At 35.2% G+C, this 24,494-nt stretch overlaps 1 protein-coding gene across 19 annotated transcripts in view; it reads right to left on the reverse strand.

The window, feature by feature from the left end:
* Positions 1 to 24,494, reverse strand: part of ROBO2 (roundabout guidance receptor 2) — a 1,206,434-nt gene that overhangs the window by 333,873 nt on the left and 848,067 nt on the right. The window lies entirely within an intron of this gene.

The raw sequence follows: 24,494 nt of genomic DNA on the forward strand, positions 1-24,494 counted from the left end.
ATGTTTTTCTGGTTGTTCTGGATGCAGACCAAATAAATTCACCAATGATTTGTAGGAGGGATGAAAACACTAAGATGGAGTAGAGGTTTCACTAATAATGCTTTAAAAAAATGTTAGAAAATATTTTAATCTGCAATGATTGCCATTTAGATTCTCAAGTTTACAATAGCAACCAAAATTTTAAAAAAGAAAGCAGAAAGCTTTTTACACTAATATGAATTCTTTAATGGAAAACTCCAAACAATTGGATATTTATTATGTTTCATTTCATATATAAAAGACTCTTCCTGATCTGCTAGTAAAGCATTTACTCTAGTTAAATAATATTTAATACAAGATTTATAAATTAATTGATTAAACCCCAGATTTTTCTGATTAATGTATTATGCTTTGAGCCTAGCAATGACTCAGATCAAATTATGCCTATAATAAAATGTATTACAGTTTAATTTATGACCTTATCTGTGTAGATATAGTGTTTTGCTGAGTGCATCGAGAATTCATTTATCGGACAAAAAAACTTACATTTTATAAGGTAATGGTCGTAGATACCTTTGTGAATACCATATTTGTTTCCTTTAACCTTTAACACAAAGTTTGTGTTTCTCTTTTACAGGGAGAAATCTGTTCTCATCATTAAGATCTATCTTCTATTTATTGTAATAATTATAGAAGCATGGTAAATATTACAGACCAGAGTAGGGTCTCTAAAGGAAAGAGCCCATGGAATAAGTCTTGTTCTGACCACTTAGTCAGATTTCATCCATAATGCTAGTTAGCTGTCATCCAACAATCATTTTATGGTCTATACATCCTTATAGGTTATATAAAATAATTATATTTTCATGCTTTAATTCAGTTATTTAAAAGTTAAATTCAGCCATAAAAAGAGGGGGGAAACCCACCAGAAATACAAACTCCATTAGTTGACTTTAAGAGCTTGCAAAATAGATGAACTTCTAAGAATATTTCTAGTACTTTTTTCTTTATTTTTACTTACATTTAGTGAAAAGTCAAATCTTAGAGACATAGAAGAATTATTGCCTAACTGGAGACTTGCTATATTAAAACTAGAAAAAAAAATGTACTGAAACTGTTTATAAGGAAAACTTTTGCTCTTTTGTTTTTGTGAAAATATCATTTTTTAGAAAGTCAAAGTTTCGGATTTAACAGAAGAAAGGAAGACTGAAAATTTCTCAGGAAATAAAACTAAACAGCAGATCTACTCTGGACAACTCAAGCCACAGAGTGTAGGATTGGGACTCATCCACTGTCCATTGAGGTCATCCAGACAGTTTTATATTCCACTTGATTTCCCCAGAGACATTTATTATTTCATGCCTTTGCATATTCTGTTCCCTATGCCTGGGACACTTCTCATCCCTATGTTCCCACTCTTTCCAAGTGTCACTTGCCTAGTCCTTGGAGATAGTGTTAGGCACTCTCCCGTTTGGATTTTTGGTTGTTTTGTTTTTCCAACGTAGATTTTGATTGGCTTTATATCATCAGTGCACAAGAGAGTGCCTGGGATTGGGTAGATTATCAATAAACTAAGAGTCATAACTAACTTATAAAGCAAACGAAAGAGCCTAAAAATACATGGAATCTTATTGTTGGCAAGGGTTTCATGAGACTGCTTAAAGATCTGATTTTCTAGTATAGTATTATAAGCTAACATCCATTGCCAATCTTCCTCTTTTTTCCTTTTCTTTTATGGGAGCCACTGCCACAGCATGGCCACTAACAGACCAGTAGTGTCGGTCCACACTGGGGATCCGAACCTGGGCTACCGAACTGGAGCCCACCGATCTCCATCAACTAGTGTTGAAAAAAATATTTCACTTATTTGAAGGGTCTATAGGTCTGACCACTCCTTTTGATTACAAGGTGATAATAAACTTATAAATTAATTGTTCATTAGAAAGAGGTGCCCATCCTTTCAATAAACTGAGTCAAACCACATCTGTCCTTAGCTGCTTACTGGATTTTATGGGGTTGACCAAACCAATGAAAGATGCGATTTCTCTTCTCTAGTTAGAAAGAAAAAGCATTCCTATTTTTATCAACTACAGACTTAAATTAGCTATAACAGGTTACATAGCCATTTTGTACGGAATATAATAAACCAACTATAAATACTGTATGAATTCACCAATGGAAAATACCATTGTGGCTTAAACAAGTTGGGTGCAGTTTTATGGTAGAAAGTTTGTTCATCTAAACATTTGGGTGGTGGCAGAGAAAAGTTTAATGACCATGCATTTATGGGAAGCATAAGAAACAGTATAGAGACCAGATGAGACTGGAACATCAGAGGAGCAGAGAGTAAGAGAAATGCTTTGCAATGGAGAACAGTCTTCAACGCCAAAGATTTGAGGTCATATCTAAGAGTTAGTCAAAAATTAATAGAGTCCCTTAAACAGAGGAAGGGCATGACCTACATAAAGAAATACTGAAGAAAATGCACTTTCCACTGAAGCAAATATACAGGACAGTTTAACAAAAAGTAATCACAGGGTCTCTTTCACTCTCCATTAATAATTGAACATCCATGTGTGTGGTGCCAAAATCCCAAGAACCCCCAAAAGTACAATTTAACCTACGAAATAAATTAAGCCCTAACCACAACATTCTAGTGCACAGCATATACTTGGTAGGAAAAGGCAGATACCAAGATTGTTTTTTCTTAATGTTATATTCATCCATAAAGAAGTCATAATAAATAGAAAGCATTTCATTTTGTGTTCTTAATATTTAAGAAAATACTACTTCAAAAAGAGGAGTAAAGAAGACTCCAAGTATTAGTACCTGTATTTATGATGACTTACCTGTAATCTTAGTCATTTAACTGGAAAAAAAAAATCTAGTCAGATTTTCTGGACTAGTCCACTAAACTTCAACTGTTTGCATCTTAAAAAATGCATATGCATGAATTTTGAAGTGATCACTATGAACACACCCCAGAAGTTAAGCAGAATTTTCTACTATGCATATTCCAAATATCTTTTTCAAATGCTAATTTGTTAATTACAAACTTTTTCTCAAGCTTAACTAAACTCATAGACTTCATTGCAATCCATTTGCATAATAGTTTTCCTGTATAAGCAATGCCATGATTAAGTTACTGAAAATTTTCCAACGAAAATGTACATTTTATTAAACCCAAAAGAATTAAGAATTAAGTTCGTTGTTGAGGGCCACTATTTTCAGAAAATATATAAGGTTCTGAAAATTTAAGCATTTAAAAAATAAATGGCACACTCTACTCATTTTATATTATGATAACTATGTGTGTAAGACGTTTTCAGTTTTCATGGAGCACTATTTAATTTTCCTTCACACCTCTCACACCAACAAATAATCAAGAGCATCACTAATAAAATATTGGGGTCTGGGGTCTAAGGAATATGATTAGCATCTTTGACCTTTTGTCTCCTCAGTAAAATAAAAGTGCCACTGTGAGGGCGATGAAGATTTAGTAAGTAGTTACCTAATGCCAGCTGTTATCATGATTATGACAGTTGTTAGTTTCAAAACAGCCGATTCTGAAGTTCTGAGTTTCAGTTTGTCATGTTTCTGATTTGCCTTTTTTAGTCTTGGCAGCTATTTTGTTTTTGCACTTATTGCTACCATCTCCATAAGTGGGAAAGTGGAAAGGCACCCTAAAAAATGTAGAACACAAATTAGTCAACTCTAATTTTTATAATTTCTCATTATAACCATCAAAAAATTAGCTATTAACACCAGTATTTAAAATACAGTTTGGATTTCATTTTACTTATATATAAAATAGGGATAATACAAGTATCTACCCTGCAGGTTTGTTGTGAGGATAAAATTATAAAATCTATAGAAAGTTCATAGCTCTGTACCTGGCTTCTAGTAAGCACTTAACATATGTAATAATAATTCATAAATTTTAATCGTTCACATATCAACAATCTTGCATAAATTAGCCTAATTTGTAAAATTAGTATTGCATTTTTTATTATACTTATTTCCTAGTAAATCTCTTTCTCAGCCCAGGATATAATTCCTGAACAAAAATCTAATTCTAGGATTTGCAGAGATATCAATTACAATGGTATTACCAAGGCTAGAATTGAAGTTGGATGCAGGATACTCAAATACTCATATTCATCATTAACATAGCGGGAGCCTACATGAGCTACTGGAGTTGATGACAGACAACCTCAATCCATTAGCATGGCCTTTCCATAGATTCACATGGCCTTTCATTCACGGAACAAATATGAACTGTACATACGTCACTGTTGAGAACCAAAATCTAAGCTCTTTGTTTAGAGAAAAAAGAAGCCAATTGATTCTCATCTCTTCCCATCCTCCATGTTCTTTCTGAAATGGGCAAAGAAAATCACATTCCTTTGAATGATATAATTATTTAAGTATTTCCACGTGGAGGTCAGGAGAGGTATAAAAATAGCAAAACCACTCTATGCATGAGAATGTGTCCTAACTACAGGTGACATCCTAATACCGACACAGCCTATATTCTGAACAGGAGCCATACCAACCCCAAAGAGGCAAATGGATTTTTAGGAGGTGGATGGGAGGCAGAAATCAGAGTATTTTAATGTATAAAAGCATAGCTATATCTATAGTCCCTAAACATACATAGAGTTTATCTGTAGTATTAAAATTTTATGGGGATAGCAATTAGGAAAAAACATTGAAAAAACTCCTTTAAGGGGCAGTCATGAAAAAAGGTGAGACATGCTATGCCAGAGATACCAGAGAGGTTTTTTATACAATCTATTAACTATTAATATAGAAGGACATACATAGAAAATCATGGACACAGATACAACTAAAATGTGTAGCGAGAGTGGAAGGGAGCATATAGAACTTTTATAGAGCACGTTTAGGGATTTTTGCAACCTCTCTACAGATTGTGAGATCAACCCAAATTACATAATGCGTAACTAGCACATAGGTATGCTTGCACAACTTGCAGAGTATTTCCATAGCACCCTATATATAAGGGGGAAACAATTAGATACCATCATTGAGAACATGCATAGCTCAGTTTGCTTCAACAGCTTCATGTAGACAAAGCTGAAAGTCCCAAAGAACCAGGGCGATTTCAAACAGCGCTCCCAAATACCAAAGTGATTCTGGTGTTTCGTTTAGAACTAAGTTAAGAGCAAATAATTTTAGGACTTATTTTTTTTAATCATATTGTACACCAAACTGTGGTTCTGACCAACTCTCGCGCTGAATTTTTTTGTCTGGCAATTTATACTATAAAACTTTATCTATTATTTTGATATATAGCTTAAGAATCATAATTTAAATGCTGTAATATGAGGAGAAAAACGTTATTTAATAAAACAGGGAAAAACTAGGATAAAGAGATGCATGGAAAAACAAACTGAAGCTATTTGCATTTATATACCAGTTAATTTTTTTCAAGCTTTCTACTTCTTCATTAGTTGTACATATTACAAGGAGAAACTAACAGTGCAGAGCAACTCTACTGGTGAGAGAAATATCTTTAGCCACAAAAGTAACGGTTATTCAGACAATGTGCTCATTATATTCCGGCAAGTTCTCTGCATGCACTCAAGTTTCTCAGTGATCTGACATTATGAGATGCTAACATTCTATCTAAAGTTTTATCTAAAAAGGTTTTGACATATGATAGTTTTGAATGACAGAAAGTTTAATTTTTACTTCGAGTTTATAAAAATTGCTTCATCACACATGATGTCTCCTCAAAACTGTGTCTAAAAGTTTTGTCTTCAAAACAAACCACGTTTTCAAAGTCAGTGACATATGTTGCTTGGTTAATATGTATGCACGTACGTATGTATGTTATATGGATGTATGTATCCATCTATCTAATGAATTACGTGTTATATCTTCATGTTTCAAGCAGGAAATTCTATGATTTCAAAATGTTCCTTATCAAATGATTCAGTTACTTCTCTAATTGCAATTTGAATCTAAGAGAGATATCAGTAATTCAGATAGCTAATTGAAAAATATCCATGTCTCAATGCAATATAGTTTTTAAACACATAAAAGAACATCATCTTTCACTTTTTCAAATTCTTAGTACCAAATCCTGATGGACAAATACAGATATCCAACTTTTATTTTTAAATTAATCTTTCTTTTCATTCTAGTCTGTCTACTGTTCATAGACTGTGTCACGTGTGACTTTAATTCACCTTTCTGACTCAGTTTATGAATTCACAAAATGATGCCTGAAGACTATCTATTATAAGCACTGATTTTTAAATTGCTCATGGAGGGGAAAAAAGTACTTATTAAGAAGTATATGATAATGTTTTCCCAAATCTATCTTCTAAAACAATTTGGAAGAGAAGTTACATCCTGAAATTCATTCTCTCCATCTATTTCAATCCCTAGCCTATGATATTCTTTTATCTTCCAAGATGGAGAGCTTTTAAAAACCTCATTGAAATGAACCTGAATCTCAGAATATTCATTAGGCAGCCATTCATGCTGCAACATATTTCAAAGTGGTTGGGAAATGATAGGTATGATTGTTACTCAACCCTATGACAGATAGGTTTTCCTAGTTTTAAATGCTAATTCAAAAATTTTATTTTCATGAATAAATATAAAACATTCTAACAATATATACAAGTGCAATTTTAATAAGTGGCTAGCACTCCCCATCTGCCTGACAATGAAGCCATTTAAAAGAGTGAAACTAGAAGAATCATGCCAAGTTATCTGGCTTTAGTGTTTCTTAGACAATAAAAAAGAAAAAAAGACCATATGCTTCCTAATTTTCCCACAACACTTAATATGCTAATTTGGAAATGAAATGCCAGTATTTTATATGCACTTGTGTGATAAATGTTCCTTGGAAAAAAGTGTTTAGTTTTGGTTAAAAATTTATACTGCAATTTATTCTACTCAAATGGTTACATAGAAACTACAGGTAAAGTAAATTCATACACAGCTAGCAATATATTAGGGCTATAAATTATTCCAATAATAATTTCTTTAATAAACTCTTAGTATAGATTTTATGGGAAAAATCAGGAAAAAATTGTCAAATTATTTAGGTGACAATTTACATCAAAGTGAAATAAAAGATTTTAACACCCTTTTTGGATATAACGTTGATGCAATAAATTTAATTTTAATAAAGAATTGGATGGGTCTTGAAAGACGAATACAGTTGTGTAATCGCCACCACACTTACGAGACAATTGTGATAAAGAACATTTCCATCACACCAAAAAGTTCCTTCTCACCTTTTTTGTTATTCTTTTCCCCTAAACCCAGCTCCTGAAAACCATTGATCAGCTTTCTATCAATACAATTCTACTTCTTCAAAAAGTTTATATAAATCAAATTATGGAGCATATAATTGCTTGAATCTGGCTTCTTTTATTTAGTATAATGTTTTTGAGTCATCCAGGTTATTGTTGTGTATCAGTCGATCATTCTTTTTATTGCTATGTGGTATTCCATTTTGTATGGATATACCACAATTTGTTCATTTGTTCACCCATTTATAGATATTTGGGTTATTTCCAGTTTTTTACTACAAAGATTAAAGCTATTATAAAATTCACAAACAAGCATTTGTGTAGACATATATCATTGCTTCTCATGGGTAAATATCTAGGAGTGGAAATGTTGGATCATACGGTAAGTGTGTGCTTAACTTTATGAGAAACTGCCAGAGTTCCAAACTCTACCACTTCACATTCCCACCAAGAATGCATGAGAGTTCCAGTTGCTTCACATCCTCAACAACACTTGATATTGTCCGTCTTTTTAATTTTTGCTTATGTAGAATAACTCATTGTGCTTTCATTTGCACATTCCTAATGACGAATAATAAGAAGCACCTTTTCATGTGCTTACTTGCTATTCATATGTATTCTTTGCTGAAGTGCCTATTCAAATTGTTTTAAAAAAGTTAAATTGAGTTGTGTGTTTTCTTTTTATTGAGATATGAGTTCATATATTCTGGATATAAGTCCTTTATTAGATATATGTATTAAAAATAGTCCTTTGAAGAACAAAAGTTTTTAATTTTGATGAATTATAACATCTTTTCTTTTTTTCTTTTTACATCTTACAAGAAATCAGTGTTTACCACAAGATCACTTGATTTTCTCCTATTTTTTTTAAGTGTTACAGTGTTAAGCTTTCATTTAAACTAGGATCCATTTTGAGTTAATACTTTGTAGGGCACAGCAATGGCACTTTTCTTTGTTTTTTTAAATTAATTAATTAATATTTTTTTATTTGCAGATAGCCACACTAGTTATTGAAAAGACTACCCTTTCCTATGTAAGAATTATCTTCTCATGCTTGCTAAAAATCAATTGACCATATGTATGTGGGTCTATTCCTGGATTCTATTCTACTCTATCTTTATGCCTATCATTATATCAACATTACACAGTCTTGATTACTGTAGCTTCATAATAAGACTTGAAATCAGATATGTAAGTCCTACATCTTTGTACTTTTCCACAAATGGCTAGGTAAAGAATCCTTTGTTGGTTTTTTTTCTTCCAGTAATTTTAAAAAGTCAATCCACTGTCACATAGTTTGCTTAGTTTCTGGAAAGAATTTACTCTCATTCTTATCATTGTTCCTTTTTAAGTACTATGTCTATTTCTTCTAGCTTCAAGATTTTTTTCTTTATCATTGGTTTTCAACAATTTGATTACCATGTGCCTTCAGATGATTTTCTTTAGGGTTATTCTCCTTAGGTTTGTTGAGTTCCCTTCAATCCGTCAGTTCATAGTTTTCATTAAATTAGGAAAATTGCCAGCTATTATGTTCTCAAATATTTGTTCTATCCTTCTTTCCCTTCTCTATTTCTGGGACTCTGGTTACACATAGGCTAGATTACTTGGTACTGTTTCCCTGTCAAATGATGATCTGTTCATTTTCTCAATTTTTTTCTTTCTGTGCTTAATTCTAAATGGTTTCATTTAATAGGTCTTCAATTTGCTGATCTTTTCTTCTGCTTTGTTTAATCTACTCTTAATCCCATTCGATGAATTTTTCATTTTCAACATCTTATTTTTCATCTCTAAAGGATGTATCTTTTTATCTCTTCCACCTCTCTCATTATCATGCTCATGTTTTCTCTACTTTCCAGAACATATAGAATCTGTTTATAACTATTTCAGTTTCACTGTATGCTAGTCTCATTATCTCTGTTATGTCTAAGATTGCTTCTAGTGATTGACATTTATCATGGATATGGGTCATATTTTTCTACTGTTTTGCATGCCAGGTAATTTTTGACTGAACAGTGAACATTATATTACATTATTGCTCACTAGATTTTTGTTGTATTCCTTTAAATAATGTTGGATTTTGTTGTGGTGTGCAGTTAACTTACAGGGAATCAGTTGAATTCTTTTGAGGTTTGCTTCATACACTCTGTTAGAGCAAGTTCAGAGTTGAGATAAAATTAGTGTAAGGCTAATTTATCCCCACTACCATGGTGATAGATACTCTTCTGAGGATTCTACCCATTCTTGGGAACATAAACTCATTCTAGCTCTGTGAGCACCAAGATTTCTGGCATTGGGGAATTTCCTTTTGCTTATGAACTGATCAACTGTCAGCCAAAGATCTGAGGGGGACCTCTCTGCAGTTCTCTAAAATGCTCTCACACACATGCTCTCTCTCTCCCCTTGACCTCCCAGAGCTGCTTCTTCTCCAGTGCTTTACCCTGCAAATTCTAGATACACCAGACTCCCGAAATTGTGACTTCTCTGTTTTCATGTCAGCCTCTGTTTGGCCTCCCCTTCCTTATATAGTAGACTGAACAGTATCCAAGAAAAAAGATAGAACAAATGCAAGACTCACCTTTTTGTTTCCCCTCTCAGACATCACTACCTGCATTCAATACTTGAAAACCACTATTTCCTGTGTTTTATCTGGTTTTCTAGTTGTTTAGGGGGGGAGGATATATCTAAACTATTACTCCATCATAGTTGGTGAAATTAATTTTTATAAGCACCAATGAGAGTGATATCTCGTGTACATTAAACAATCAGATCATTTTATTCACTGGTTTTGCTTCCTAACAGTTTTTATAAGGAATTGTTATTCTTTCTCAATACATGAGAAGTTTATATCATCACTTGTGGTTACTATTAATTTTTGTTTTTTACAAAATGTGATTTAATTTTGCTTCTTATTAAGCATGTATTTAAAATCTTCCATTATGTCCCTATATATGTACATTTAGAAAAAAACAAATTAAACATCATGCACTACAAAAACCACCTTTCATGGTTGAAGTTCGAAAGAAACCGACACACCAAATAACAGTAGAAATTAAGGCATAAAAAGATTTGAACATTTGAAACAGACTTGAGTAAAAGTAGATAAAAACACCGTTAGGGGGCTGGCCCCGTGACCTAGTGGTTAAGTTCAGCATGGTCCGCTTCGGTGGCTGGGGTTCACTTCCTGGGTGTGGACCTACACAACTCATTGGCAGCCGCATACAAAATAGAACAAGATTGGCACAGATGTTAGGTCAGGGCGAATCTTCCTTAAGCAAAAAGAGGAAGATTGGCAACAGATGTTAGCTCACAGCGAAACTTCCTCAGCAAAACAAAACAAAACAAAACACCATTAGGACAGATTAGAAACTAAAAGTTTTGATAAGAATAGGAACCATAAAGAGGAAGAGCCAGGCCAACTAGCCAGGAGAAAATTTTATTACTTGCTGGAATTATATATAACATATTATCTATACTTTGGTAACAGCTTTGTAAAAATGCTAAATTTCTTTTATCTTTTTGTATCTAATACTCAGATTCAAGAATGTGCTTCAAGTATAGTTGAAATTATCCAGTCATGATTCTAGTTCTTCAGCAAGGATTATCCATGCTCAAGTCTGCCTGACAAGAAAGGACTTCTACCTACAAGAAAGGACTCTGATTTAAGAACTGCCAAGCAGCAAGACTTTATTTCATCAAGAATGGTGAAAGGTTTCTACAAAGATAAGACACAATTACAGTAATGAAGCTGTGATAAACTATGATAAAGACAGAGTTGCAACAGAGTAACTAGTGGATGACGATACCTCTTTTATATTAACTTGAACCTTACATTTACAAATCTTCCCCATCACTAACAATTTTACAGTTTGATTACAGGAAGCTTGGATTCCTTTCCAAAGGGTCTTTCAAACTAGTGCATCAATTTAAAACAGCAATTTCTCGAATTTCCCATCTACGGGTTTAAGATGGCAAAACGAGCAGGTTGAAGGGAAAAGAAAATAACATTTTCACTCACATGGGGTAAAATTATAGCCACCTGTGCTATGTTTGCAGTGTTACTAACGCAAATGAAAAGCTCAGAATTAAGTACTTCCTTCTACACTCTGCAGGGAAGTGTTTTGTATAGCAGGCAAAGAAGCCACTCTCACCACTCAGAGGCCTGCTAAAAATAGCACTCAAATCCTCTTGCTCTAAGAACTTGTTCAGAAGATGAAAAGGCTGTGGGTTAACCATGAGGAAAAATTCCTGAAATGATGAAACAACATGAAGAAGGTAAAGTCAGGCCTCATGGGGGCATCCAATTTTGCTACAAGGCAGTTCTCTGTTAATATGTAATTTAGGGCACCCAAAACCAGCAGTCAAAGAACATCAGGGTACCTCTGAGTAGTACTTGGATTTTTTTCACTTGTGATCCTGTTTTCTTCTACTTTATTGTCTTCATTTAGGGACAATGAAAAATGTCACTAAAAAATTGCTGATGTGGTTTTGTAGTGAAAGACTGGCTAAGAATAGCATACTGCAGAGGCTCCAATCATGGTTTGTGCTTACTTCTCTCAAGGCTGCTGTTGCCTTAATCCTTCAGCTGTCCCTTCTAACCTTCAGGTTAATGGATGACAAATTCACTTCTGTCAGGGAATGTGCCATGTTTTTAAACTATGACAAAATAAATACAATAAATATTTCATCCTCCAAAATACATTGCACTTTTCTTTTGTAATTTTACCAGTACATTTCCTTCTGCTTCCGGAAAGCCTCCAACTATAGAAATTTTTTTTAGGAATTGTTATAGAAACATTGAAAATACTCAGGTAAGTATTATTGTCATTTATATTGCAAGTTTTTATAGGCAGAGGAAGTAATCTTGTTCAAAGCCGTCTTTCTAACATCTAGCATAGAGTCAGTCCTCAATAAATATTTGTTGATTTATACAATATAGAAAATAGAAAATAGAAAATAATTACCATAATGCATAATTTTTACACAGAGAATGTAAAATCTCTGAAGAGTAAAAGTGTAAAAATCTGTCCTACATGTGCATTGATAAAATAACATTTCTTCCATAAAAAGTACATTAAAAAAATCTTTATCTCTTTCCACTACAATATAGAACGCCTATTTTTAAAAAGAAAAACTCTAAATTTTCTTTAAATATTTTGCATGCCATTTCAATCATACGTAACTCTCCTTCTATCTTTTATGTAATTTTTGTCTTATTGGTGTACATACAGCAGCAATCTTCAAACATCAATTATTGAGCCTTCTTGTTCACATTGTCATAATATTTTGAACCACTGAGTTCAATACTGAGGCATTTTCGTTAATATGGTCAATATTATAGCTAAAGTGCTATCAGATAATCATACAATTTTAAGAAGCAGACTATATCTAAATGCATATACACAGAGAAGAATTAACTCAATTTTCTTATTGACTATGATGATGTCAGAATGTGGCTGGGTATCACTCTGGTGACAGCAAGATTAATTGGTATTTTGTGGACCAACATAAAGAAAAAGTCAACAGCCATAGGTCTTTTTATTTTTTATTTTTTGCTGAGGAAGATTCGCCCTGAGCTGACATCTGTTGCCATTCTTCCTCTCTTTGCTTGAGGAAGATTCACCCTGAGCTAACATCCATGCCAATCTTCCTCTATTTCCTTGAGGAAGATTCACCCTGAGCTAACATCCATGCCAATCTTCCTCTATTTTGTATGTGGGTCCCTGCCAGAGCATGGCCACCAAAGAGTAGTGTAAGTCCACGTCCAGGAACCATAACCCAGCCACTGAAGCAGAGCATGGGGCCGGCCTCAAGTCACAGGTCTCTTTCTTTTTTTCAAAAGATTGGCACTTGAGCTAACAACTGTTGCCAATCTTCTTTTTTTTTTTTTTTCCCCTGCTTTTCCTCCCCAAACACCCCCAGGACATAGATGTATATTTTAATTGTGGGTCCTTCTAGTTGTGGTCACAGGTCTTTTTAATCTGAGCTGAGAAAGTTTAATTGATTGGTGCATTCTAGAATGTTCTTAATGAAAAAGTTAGTCTGTTGGTTGTTTCTAAGGAGTACATACAACTACATTATTTAGCTAAGTGAAGAGCTGGGAAAAGAAAGGTGATATAAAACATGGAATAAACGAAAGTAACTATTTTCTTAATCTTCATTTGTACCAACTCTAGTTGAAACATTCAACTTTCTAAAGGTTGACATTCAACTTCAACCATAATTTTGTATTTTGAAATGCTTCATGTGCCATTTATTGTTAGGAGGAAATTTTAATTAGAGGGCTTTTAAAAAGTAAAATTAATATAATTTGCAATGTAGTTTTATTTTTAAAATACACAATGAATTTTAGCTGCCAAGTTATAATCAGAGGAAAAATCACACCAGGCCAGAGAAAAGCTCTTCTGCTGACACATTTTCTGAAAACTATCAAGACTTTTTCTAACACATGAGAACCAGAATATCAGTGCTTCATCCTTGCTTGTTATTCATCTTGGAAATATATATTATGGATGATCATTCCTTCTGCATTGCTACATGTAAGAAAGTTGGCAATTTATGCTTTAAAATGTTGGTCCCTTTTATAGGCAGATATATTGACCCCCTATCTTTGAAAACCCCTTGCCAATCATATTTTCATCAGAATTCCTTAAAATATGGAACAATAAGCTCAAAGGGGATTGTTTATTACAGGTTTTTCTTTCTGGGCACCCTATATACTCGTGACTTACAACTGAATTCTAAATGAATGCTAGAAGTGCCAAAATCCAAAAAGAAAGCCCATGTGGAAAAAAGACGCATCAAAGCCTAAAGGATTTATGTTTAAATTATTGAAATTCAACTGTGGATGCATGGTTTATTTATGCTGATTTGCTTTCTGGCTGCATTGTATGCTCTCAGTCTACTGGGTTTAGGACAGAAGACAAAGACTTCTTTTCTGTATATTTTAATATTTTTTCTACATCACTTGTCCATGTTGATAAGACTAGTGACTCAAAAATGAAAAATTTTCATGTAGTGTATGTGTAAGTCAACTTTTCTGTCATCTGTCTTTTAATTGGCTCAGAGCTCTGGATTTTCACTGTGGTGTGAGAAAACTATTCATTAGTTAGAAGAAGGAAAATTATGAAAACATTCTTTTTATACCAATGAAGGAAAGGAAATCAAATCTGGTGAAAACGAAAATATTATATACCTATCCAATATATGACAACACACCATGAACACTGTAGTAGCAAGCTATCTGGAAGATGAATTGTTTCATGGGAAGCCTATTATTACAAGCACAAAATATAGCCAGATATACTCATCTCTACTACTGTTTCTAAAGATGGGCGACGCCCTGGGGAAACCTAGAGGTCCAGCCAAGGATACGCAGCTCTTTTCATTCTTCTTACACACCTCTGGCCTCTCCTCAGTTGCCAAATCTGCCAAGAGCTATGCCCAAAAGAAGAGAAAGGGAGTGAATATGAACTGCTACTTTAGACTTTGGATTAGCACAGGATGTCTGGCTGGCTGCCTGCAATGATGCTCTCTCAGCATTCTAGGGAAGACTCGTTCTCTTCCCTATCCAAGTGATGGGCCTGAACCTGTGTCAACTGACTGTCTTTTCTAAAATTAGGCAAACTGTACCGATAAGAATGTCACTGGATAGTAATTCTTCACTTTTACTCTGTTTGATGGGAAAAAATTTAAATTAACACAATACATAAGCAGCAACTTTTTCTAGTCTTAGTGTTACCGGGTTTTTTCCAGGCAGCATTTAGGACTCAGAAAGCCTACATTGTGAGAAGATCCCAGAGCTGAGGTTGAGAATACTGTTATGGTATGAAGCCCTTCTGCTGGAATTGACTCTGAGGAAAAATTGGAGTACACTAAGTATTCAAACATACACTGCACTTTCTCCCCATTATTCCATACAAATGCCCTAATATTTTTTCGAAACTTGCTTCTATGTGGAAATTAAAATACATGCATTTTTCATTGAGCAGAGGTTCCACATTTTATTAGAAAAAAAAGGAGACCCAGAGAAAAGAAGCTAATTAAAAAGCACTGACAGTTTCTCTGGTGTGGTGTATTAACAGTATTTAAGAATTATGTTATAAAACTAAGCTGTCATTATAACATGGTAGAATAATGATACAATTCAGCCAGCTCGAAGCAATTCTCCTACATCCAAATACAGTAAATACCCAGCAGGGAATGGCATTTTACAACAACTTGCTTTCCCATTCTATGTAGGTCATATAATATTTATCTTTTATTTCACTGAGTGTGATCATGATGCAAAATAATGTGCTCTGTTGTGTAGAAAGGGTTAAGTTATGGCCTTTGTGAGCCATTACTTGGAGATTTATTGAAGGAGTTAGTAAGTCTATAGTTCAATATGTGGTGATTGAACAAGGACCATAGGTGCAGAGACAGTGAGAGGAAGAGAGCTGGGGCAAATGACATCCCTAGGGCTTTACAACATATGGCCCATCAGTCAAGGGTCAAGCCCCCTCACAAATTGCATGCACTTTACATAGCCATCTGCATCAATAAATTACTACTCTCCTCTAGCCAGGCACTAATGCATGAGCAAGAGGGATCAGCCCCACTTACAAATAAACTGTTTTATTTATTCTTGTATTGGCCCCATACTGCAACCCATTTTTCCCCACACTAGAATTTTCTCTCATAGTCTGGCCAATCCACTAATAAAAACCCCAATTCTTTAAAATACACATTTTGTTTTTCCAGAGTGATGGACTATGTCCTATAGAGCAACCAAGATGCAGGTGGAGCAGGTCAGAATGACTAGGAGAAACTGAACCCAGAAAGATGAAACATTTCAACACATTCATTTATCTTATTTCTTTCAGCTGAGTTTCTCTGTGATGACCAACAGCTGGCTTGCTAATGAAAAGGTTCTATAATATTGTACTTTGCGTTTTTAGATGTTTTCCATTTACAAATTAAGGTTGTCAACATTAAAGCAACTAGTTCTTTTGATTACTACTTATATGTAAAGAGAACCTTTGGAACTGGTAGTCCTGGGTACATTTGAAACAGCATAAAAAATAGGTCTCAACTAAGTTGCTTTTTGTGTAAATACAGTTGTCAGTTTTATTGCAAAATCTCTGAACTTTTATATTTCAGTGCTTTTGCACAAAAAATTAAGGCTTTTTGAATCTGAGAATATCTTTTTTATATCTGAAAGATGAAAAGTTATACAGTACTGAGCACCCAACAAGTGAACATTTCTGGAAAAGAACAAATATTGGAAAAGTTCATCAGTTTGTAGCCACGTGATTGGCTAGTGGTATGCTTAAAAAGCCAACCTTTTTTTCATAAAAGCAAGGTATTTGGTGGTAAACAATAAAAACGAAAGTGAAGAGAGAGTAAGGTAATAAAATGTTCACGTGCCTACTCTGAGCCAGGCATTGTGACCCTTACATTGATCACTTCATTTAATTCTTGCAACAGTCCTCTGATGTGGGTAATTATTACCACTATTTTACAGATGACAAAACTGAGGATTAAGGCAGGATTGAGATTTGCCCAAAACCACACAGTAAGAAGAGGTAGAACAGGGATTTATAGACAGTTCTGCCTGGTCCCAAGCTCATCGCCACCCAACCTTCCAAGAAAGGAGAAAGGAAGATGGAGGAGAGCAATGGGATCAGATCCACAGCGGGGCCGGGCAGTCATGGAATCCTAGGGGAGGATCAAACGTGTGATCCTGTTCAACCAACTCTTGGTACTTGAACCTCATCCATAGTAGGATGCACTCAGGGACAGCAGAAATGGGGAGAAGCAGCAGCTCAGTTCAAGGAGAAAAGCAGCAGATAAGAAAAGGGCTAACCAGAGATTAGCAGAGCTCTGAAGCTTCGATGTGGCCAGGAACAGACTCAGTGATTGTGCAGAGCAAAGATAGGTTTCAAGTCAGATGCTGCCTGGAGTACTGAGTGGAGAAGGATTCTGAGGGGGGCCCAAGATCAGTGGGAAAAAGAAACAAAGATTGAATAGTTTAGAAATACATAGCATGCAGAAAAAGAGGAATTTAAAGAAATGCCTGTGACTAATGAGATATTCTTCAGCTTACTTGAAAAACTGCTTGAACATCAATTTGTTCTTACATTATTTTATAAGGCTGGTTCTGGATAGCCTTTTGGAAAATTTCCTAATTCTCCATCTCTTAAAAAGCATGTAAAATAGCTTTATATGTACAAAAAGAAATGTAAGAGATACATATCTATGAAGGGATTTATCTTTTGGTTTGATATGTATAAATAGGGCTAATTGGGATTCCCATAAATTCTATATATTTCTTTAAATACTCCAAAGTAGTCTATCAATGCAAAGCTTAATTAATTACCCTTTAAATTGAGAACAAATAGACACAGGCATGATTTAGTATGAGCAACACAGATGTGTACTTCACATCTGAGATTGGACTCTAGTTCACGAAACATATTAGAGTGGACACAAGACCAAATTCTTTTGATTTGGATGGAAAGTATACAGTAAGATTTGCATTGTAATGGATCCACTGACCCCTGGTCAAGATGGAATTGTCAATAGAAGTGTCTTATGTATGGTATGAATCATATCTAATGGTTCTATTAACATCATATTGAGATTGAAGTCTCAAGGAGCATGACTTAGGATAATGGAAATGGAAGAGGGCCTTATTTATTATTTTCATTTCATTTCTGTAAGAGTATTTTTTCACTTTTATATCATCTCTCACGAAGAAAAGCAAGCAATGATACACTTATTAAAATTATATCAAAGCACATAAACTTGTAAAAGGCATCCAATTTTAAAACAGATGTTCCCGTCACACACACACAAGATCAATTCCCTAATGGCCTACCCCTTCAGGACTTCAGGAATAAGGAGGAAGGGACTAATGGAAAGAAGGGTGGATTGGCAGTGAGCAAACATAGCATCTTCTGCTCCTCCTACCTCTGACATAGTGTAGAACCATAGGCAAGTGGCTGTATTTCACACTCTCAGATTCTTCAATGAGAAAATGGGGATAACAAGACGCCTGCCTTTCTTTTATGTCACAGGGATGTAAAGATGAATCAGATAATATAAATGAAGTTTTTGGAGCACATTAGAAGAAATTGGTTTTTGAGTTACAATAATTTTTTAATGATGTCTTACTCCAGTTCCATCAGATTAAGTGACCAAATTCAGTATTTAAGTAGTAAAATGGGAAATCATCAATCCAGACAATTTTCTAATTGTTCAAGGTACTTCCGAAGGAACAGGAACAAGAGATTTTTATGCAGTGGTATACCTGATATAAAAGCCTGTCTTCTATGCCATTTTAATTTTAAAAATGTTAAATATCTTAACTACACCATCAATTTATTTAACAGTTACCTGGGAAGGCAGCTCTCTGTTTAGACTTGTCAGAAATAAGACAATGACTCATAAAATTGTCAAAGAACCACAGAGTGTTCAAGGTACAAAGAGAAAAAAGCCTTCGTATTACTGTATGTGCAACTATAAAGCAGAAATAACTATGGTATAAACCTGTGATTCTAGAAGACTGTGAATGGTGATGGAAGATCATGGCAAAAACAAAAAAGCATTGAATCCTCTAGAAGGATCAAGTTGAGAAACTGAAGAATCCTCTTCCCAGCAGAATCGGGCTTTTTTGAAAATGGGGGGAAAAATCATAAAAATGTAAAGTTAACATTCCTCCGATAGCTGAGAATAAATATGAGTAAAGCAAAATAAATCTGGATGGGAATTACAAACTTTCTCCAAATGTACACAAGTAGAAAGGAAAAAATTCTAGAAGTTCATGTGAAATGGCAGTTGCTACAAAATCGGTTTGGTGTGAAAAGAAGCTGAAGAAAGATTTGACCAACACTGACTAATCAAAAAGTCCACGTTAGGGATTCAGTCATAAAGCTGAAAACTGAAATTGTTCCTGCATCTTTTAACTTTCAGTGTAGACCCAGACCAGGATCTATAAACAAACACACACATATCTGTTATTATAACTACTTACATTACTTTGATAAAAAGAAGAAGTTCTTTTAAAAGAAAATCATGGTTGTACTTTCCTTTGGTTATAAGCACTAAATTTTAAACTTTAGAAATTCTAATTTTAGAAGGCACGCCTCTGTTGGGAATGAGGTTTTTTTCTGCTTTTATCATAATTCAGAATTTTAAATTTCCATACTTGATCAGATGACCCTACAAATCATTTTGCAACTTGTTCCACTGAGATCCACTACAGGACAGAAAATAGAATCTTCCATTTAGTAACTGTGTGGTCTTGGAGCATCGATTTAAGCCTTGTGCCTTGGGCTTTTCAGTTATAAGACGGGGATAATATAGAACTGTTGAGAGGATTAAATGAATTAATAACTTAAGTATTGAGAGTAGCACTTGGTTCTTAGCAAGGTTAGCTATCATCTTCATCATCACAATCATCACATTCTTCATCAGCAGCAGCAGCAGCATCTGCTCTCTCGAGGATTTACTGTAATCACTTGCCTTTTTATGATATTCCAACTCCAATTTATGATGCTAAATGACAATGGTTAACATATGCCTGACTTCTCAAGTAGCTTTTAGAGATATTTTTAATGCTTTTTCTAGGGAGTTTTTTTGTTATATTTATTTGGATTTTGTGTGTGTGTCTAAGAGAGGTATGCTTACTCTCCACTTACAAGTTCAACTTGAAGCCAGCCCCTTCAGAAGAACTCCCAAGGGTTTCTTCACTAGTAATCTATTAGCTACAAGGATGTATAACCAAGGTCCATCCAAAGACTTTTATGGAGAGAATGCTCTCTTGTCATGAATGCACAACTCCCAGTACGCTTATCAGCACAAGCACTCTTTTGTGAGTACTTTGTGCAATAAAAACCTGGTTCCAACTGATCATTTAACTCACTGCTTTTTCACCTCTTGTACATCTTTAGCAATTTAAGCATCACAATGTTTCCATTTTTCCATTTCAAAACAACGACAAAATGGTAGCATCCTCTGATGTGTTTTTCAATCATTGGACACTATCTACCACATATAATCTCCTGCTTCACTTGAGAATATCTGTTTGCTTGAGCTTCATCTTAAAGATATCCTCTAACTACTGTATGAAATAATGGATTTGGTGATGTATTTGTTTCCAACCATAATAGTTTTATGAAATATTTATTTTCCACCAAGAAAAAGAATGTACAAAATTGAAGTGCTGAAAATTACTGGGTGAGCAGCTTTAAGCACTATTTTTCAGCGGGCCTGAGAATGTGTCCATCAGTGCAAGGGTATTTCAGAGTACTATAAACTTTTCTACCATCTCATTCACACAAAGACGAAATCTGAAATGCGATCCTTCCACAACAGAACCACCAGAAGTTTTGCCATAGTTGTACTGACTTTCTTCCAACTGAGGTAATGAATCAATTAAAATAATATGCACACACCCATGCATATATGAGCATATATGTCTGTTATCCTGTTGTTTTACTGCTGATATATGAATAGTAATAGTGTCATCATTTTTGAATAAGATATATTCTTCCATATAAAAGCACAGATTCTCCAGAACAAAGGAATAAACAACCATAAAAGCTCCCTTTTAAGCCATTTCCTTGGAGAACTGACAACACAGCGCAGCAATATGTCTTGTTCTTTCCAAGACTAAACATCACTTAAAAAGGTCTATTCTCAGTCTACAGAAAAGCTTTAACAGCTCATTCCTATTTAAAGTGTCTTTGGAGAGAATATCATCCTTCCCTTGAATCTAATCATCGCTGTTTTCTTAAGTGGCTACGTAACTTGTAAGGCTGCTCTCGAACCTCCTGTGCGTTCTCCAAGCACACATCTGCCACTTGGGTACAGGCATGCATGAGAGTCCTGTCTGTCTTCCCACCTGGCTTTATTTAAAATGAAACACCTCGTCTCAACTGCACACACAGAAAGCAGAGGCAGATCTCCTACTGAATTGCTTTCCTATATGCTCTCTTCACACTGAAATATCTCCTGAGATGTGTGACAGGCCGATTAGAAGCCATGAGCCTGGGAGTGCCTCATTTCATCACTAATTTGGGGCTGGCACCTTCTCAGTGAAGTTTGCATGATGCCCAGTACCAGGAAGAGGTTTCAAAGAGGTCAAACCAAGGCAGTTTGCTTCCTGTTCCCGGTCTGGCTGTGGCCTTGCTCCACATCCTCTACCCTCAAAGGTACCCACCAAAAGGTGAGGTTACTCACCGGGGCAGCACAAGCATCAGAGCAATGAAAGTGAAGGGGACACTGCACAATTATTAGGTCATTTCATCATTTCAGGCACTCGATTATCGTGATTGACTCTCCTGTCAGTCCTACTGTCATCAAATAATTGTACAAACCTCATCTTCACTTCCATTCTGCATCTATGGCCTGTGTGACCTTGGGTAAGTCATTTAAATTCCCAGAGCCAATCCCTCTTGCTGGATATAACACACTAAGTTACTGTTTGAGCTGAATCTTTTTTGCACTGCATTGCTTCATTTAAAATGATGGGTTTATTGCCATTCAAAATATTGAATCAATTTGCTTCACCTTCGAGAAATTTCTTAAATCATCATTCTAAGGTTCACGAATAGTCATTTTATCCAAGTGAATCTTCAAACAACTTAGTCCATTGATTGCTGAGAAATAACCCTTTTTTTCAATTTTGCAGGAATTAAAATACTGTTTACTTGTGCTGTGGAGCATTATCACCTCAATTAGAGATCAATATGCTATTTCAATAAGTTGGATAAAGGGCTGTCATAAGGTATGCCTTCCATTTCAATGACAAACGTCTTAAATAATACATTCAATAAATCAGAAGACTATTCACATTTTTCCCCAAATTCACAAATGGGCAGCTGAGGATCCACAAAGGCCATCCCAACCCAGTGCTGTGAAAATAGTCCTCTTTTTTCCGAGTCTCAATGACCACCTGTTTTATTACTTCTGTAGGACATTGCAGATACATTAAGAGGAATAAGTTGATAGCGTGTGAGAGTCGTTTAAAGGGAAATTCTAACCAGAATGACAAGAGGATCTCATAAACGGCCTGACCCTCAGCATGTCCCACAGGTAGTGCCATGGCCCAGCAAAGCTATTAGTGTAAACATTCAAGAGACAATAAAGAAGGCTGGCCAGAGCCCCAGATGGTGCCGCTGTAAAAATACATTCCAAAGCTTGGCATCTGGATTTTGCAGCTGCCATGCGTAGCCCATATGTGGCAATAAATATTGGTTCTGAGCTTGGAACAGCTAGAGGTTGGGGTCAAATGGAACCATCTGAACCATCACAATGGAGCAAACAGACAAAGCACAGAAGTGATTGTGAAATGGCATGTAATTTTTCATATCTCTTACTCCTTTTATTATTGTCAGCTGCTGAAATGCTAAGGTAAACTTTCAGCAAATAAGGGCTTATTTGGCAAAGAGCAGCCGCTAGTATGCAATCATCCCTTTTCGTTTCTGCTCTTTAATTTGCCCTCTTCCAAATATTAAGCTCCACTTACTCCCATCTATCTTTCTGTCATCATTTAAATTCTTAGTACTTCTATTCAGCTATAATTATCATTTATGATACAACCTCTTAGTATCCAATTGTTTGATTTTTATAATGCACAGTATTTCCATTCATTTATTCGTTTATTCATGCAACTATTTTATTGAAGATTTACGATGGACCAGGCGCTGTTTCAAGCACCAAGGATACAGAGACACACAAAAAAACAAATCCCGAGGCCGGCCTGGTAGCACAGTGGTTAAGTTTGCATGTTCCACTTTGCCGGCCGGGGGTTTGCTGGTTTGGATTTCAAGCCATGCTGTGGCAGGCATCCCACATATAAAGTAGAAGAAGATGGGCATGGATGTTAGCTCAGGGCTAGTCTTTTTCAAAAACAAACAAACAAACAAAATACCTCCGAACTCTCATGATGCTTCCATACATCTGTCCCCTGATACTTACTGAACACTGACCACATGCTATATGATTGATTCTCATTGCAAGGAGAGAGGAAATTCTGCATAAGGGGACAGACAAGAAAACAAGCAAAAACAAGAGTGTGAAATACTAACCATGACCACAGAAGATAATTTTCTGAGAATACAGAGCAGGGTCATTAAGTTGTACATGAATATGAGGAGAGTATCAGGGAGGGGTTTGCAAAGGAAGGGAGCCTTCAGCTAAGAACTGAAGGCTGAGAAGGAATTAGCCAAGGGAACATGCAGAGAAAGAACAACCCAAGAAAAGAGAACTGAGTGTGCAGAGCTCAACCAATTGTTTAGCAGAGCTGGAATGTAAAACGGAAGGAGAATATGGAAAGAAAGAAAGGTTGACCGGCCAGCAGCGGCCAGACACAGAGGGGGTCAAAGCACCCATGAGTTAAAACAAATTTTGTCCTCAGGCCAACCTGATTGTGGAGATTTATAAGTACACAAATATCTATACATGGATAAAAAGGAATAAATTCCCAAAGAATGATACTTAGGGAGTTGAGAAGTGAACTCTAGCTTATTTACAGCCAGAAGGTCATTGAGAAGGCACATATGCTGGATGATGATGGAGAGGTACGATTTTAGTGAAGAGACTCATGGGAAGTCCAGCAAAGGAGAGTACTGAAACTTGAAACTCTTACTTGGACTTTTAAAATGATCTCCTTCTCTGAAGAAAATGAGTATAATCTCTCAAATTCTAAGGTTAAGAAAACTGAGGAAAACATATGACTAGGTAAAAAGTAACAAAGACTTGGACTTCCACAGGACCCACGTTCTCCCTGCTCACTAAGCTAATATTAGCATATTTTCTAATTATTTTGGTTAGAACTTAAACTAACGGTAATCCTGATTCTAACTGTAGGGCTGACCTAAAATTTCCAGCGGCACTTTCACTTGAAATCCATATAAGTGAATCTGAACTTATCTGCCTTTCCAATCTCCTATACACACTTTCCATAGGACATCGGCCTCCCTCGGACATGCTGGCACATTATTTCAAACCCAGGAAATGTGTCTCATCAAAAATCACACCTTCTGTCACACTCTTACTCTCTAGCAGAGTTTAATACACATTATTTTGTCCCAGATTTCACTCAAAGCATGTTAGCTAAAGAAATGCTTAAATGGCATTATAAGAAAGCATTTTACTTATGAGATAGATTCAAATAATATATCCTGACTTACTACCAAAAAAATTTTATGGGATTTACACCATATGTATAAGACA

This window comes from Equus asinus, chromosome 18, assembly GCF_041296235.1.
Source record: "Equus asinus isolate D_3611 breed Donkey chromosome 18, EquAss-T2T_v2, whole genome shotgun sequence".
NCBI lineage: Eukaryota > Metazoa > Chordata > Mammalia > Perissodactyla > Equidae > Equus > Equus asinus.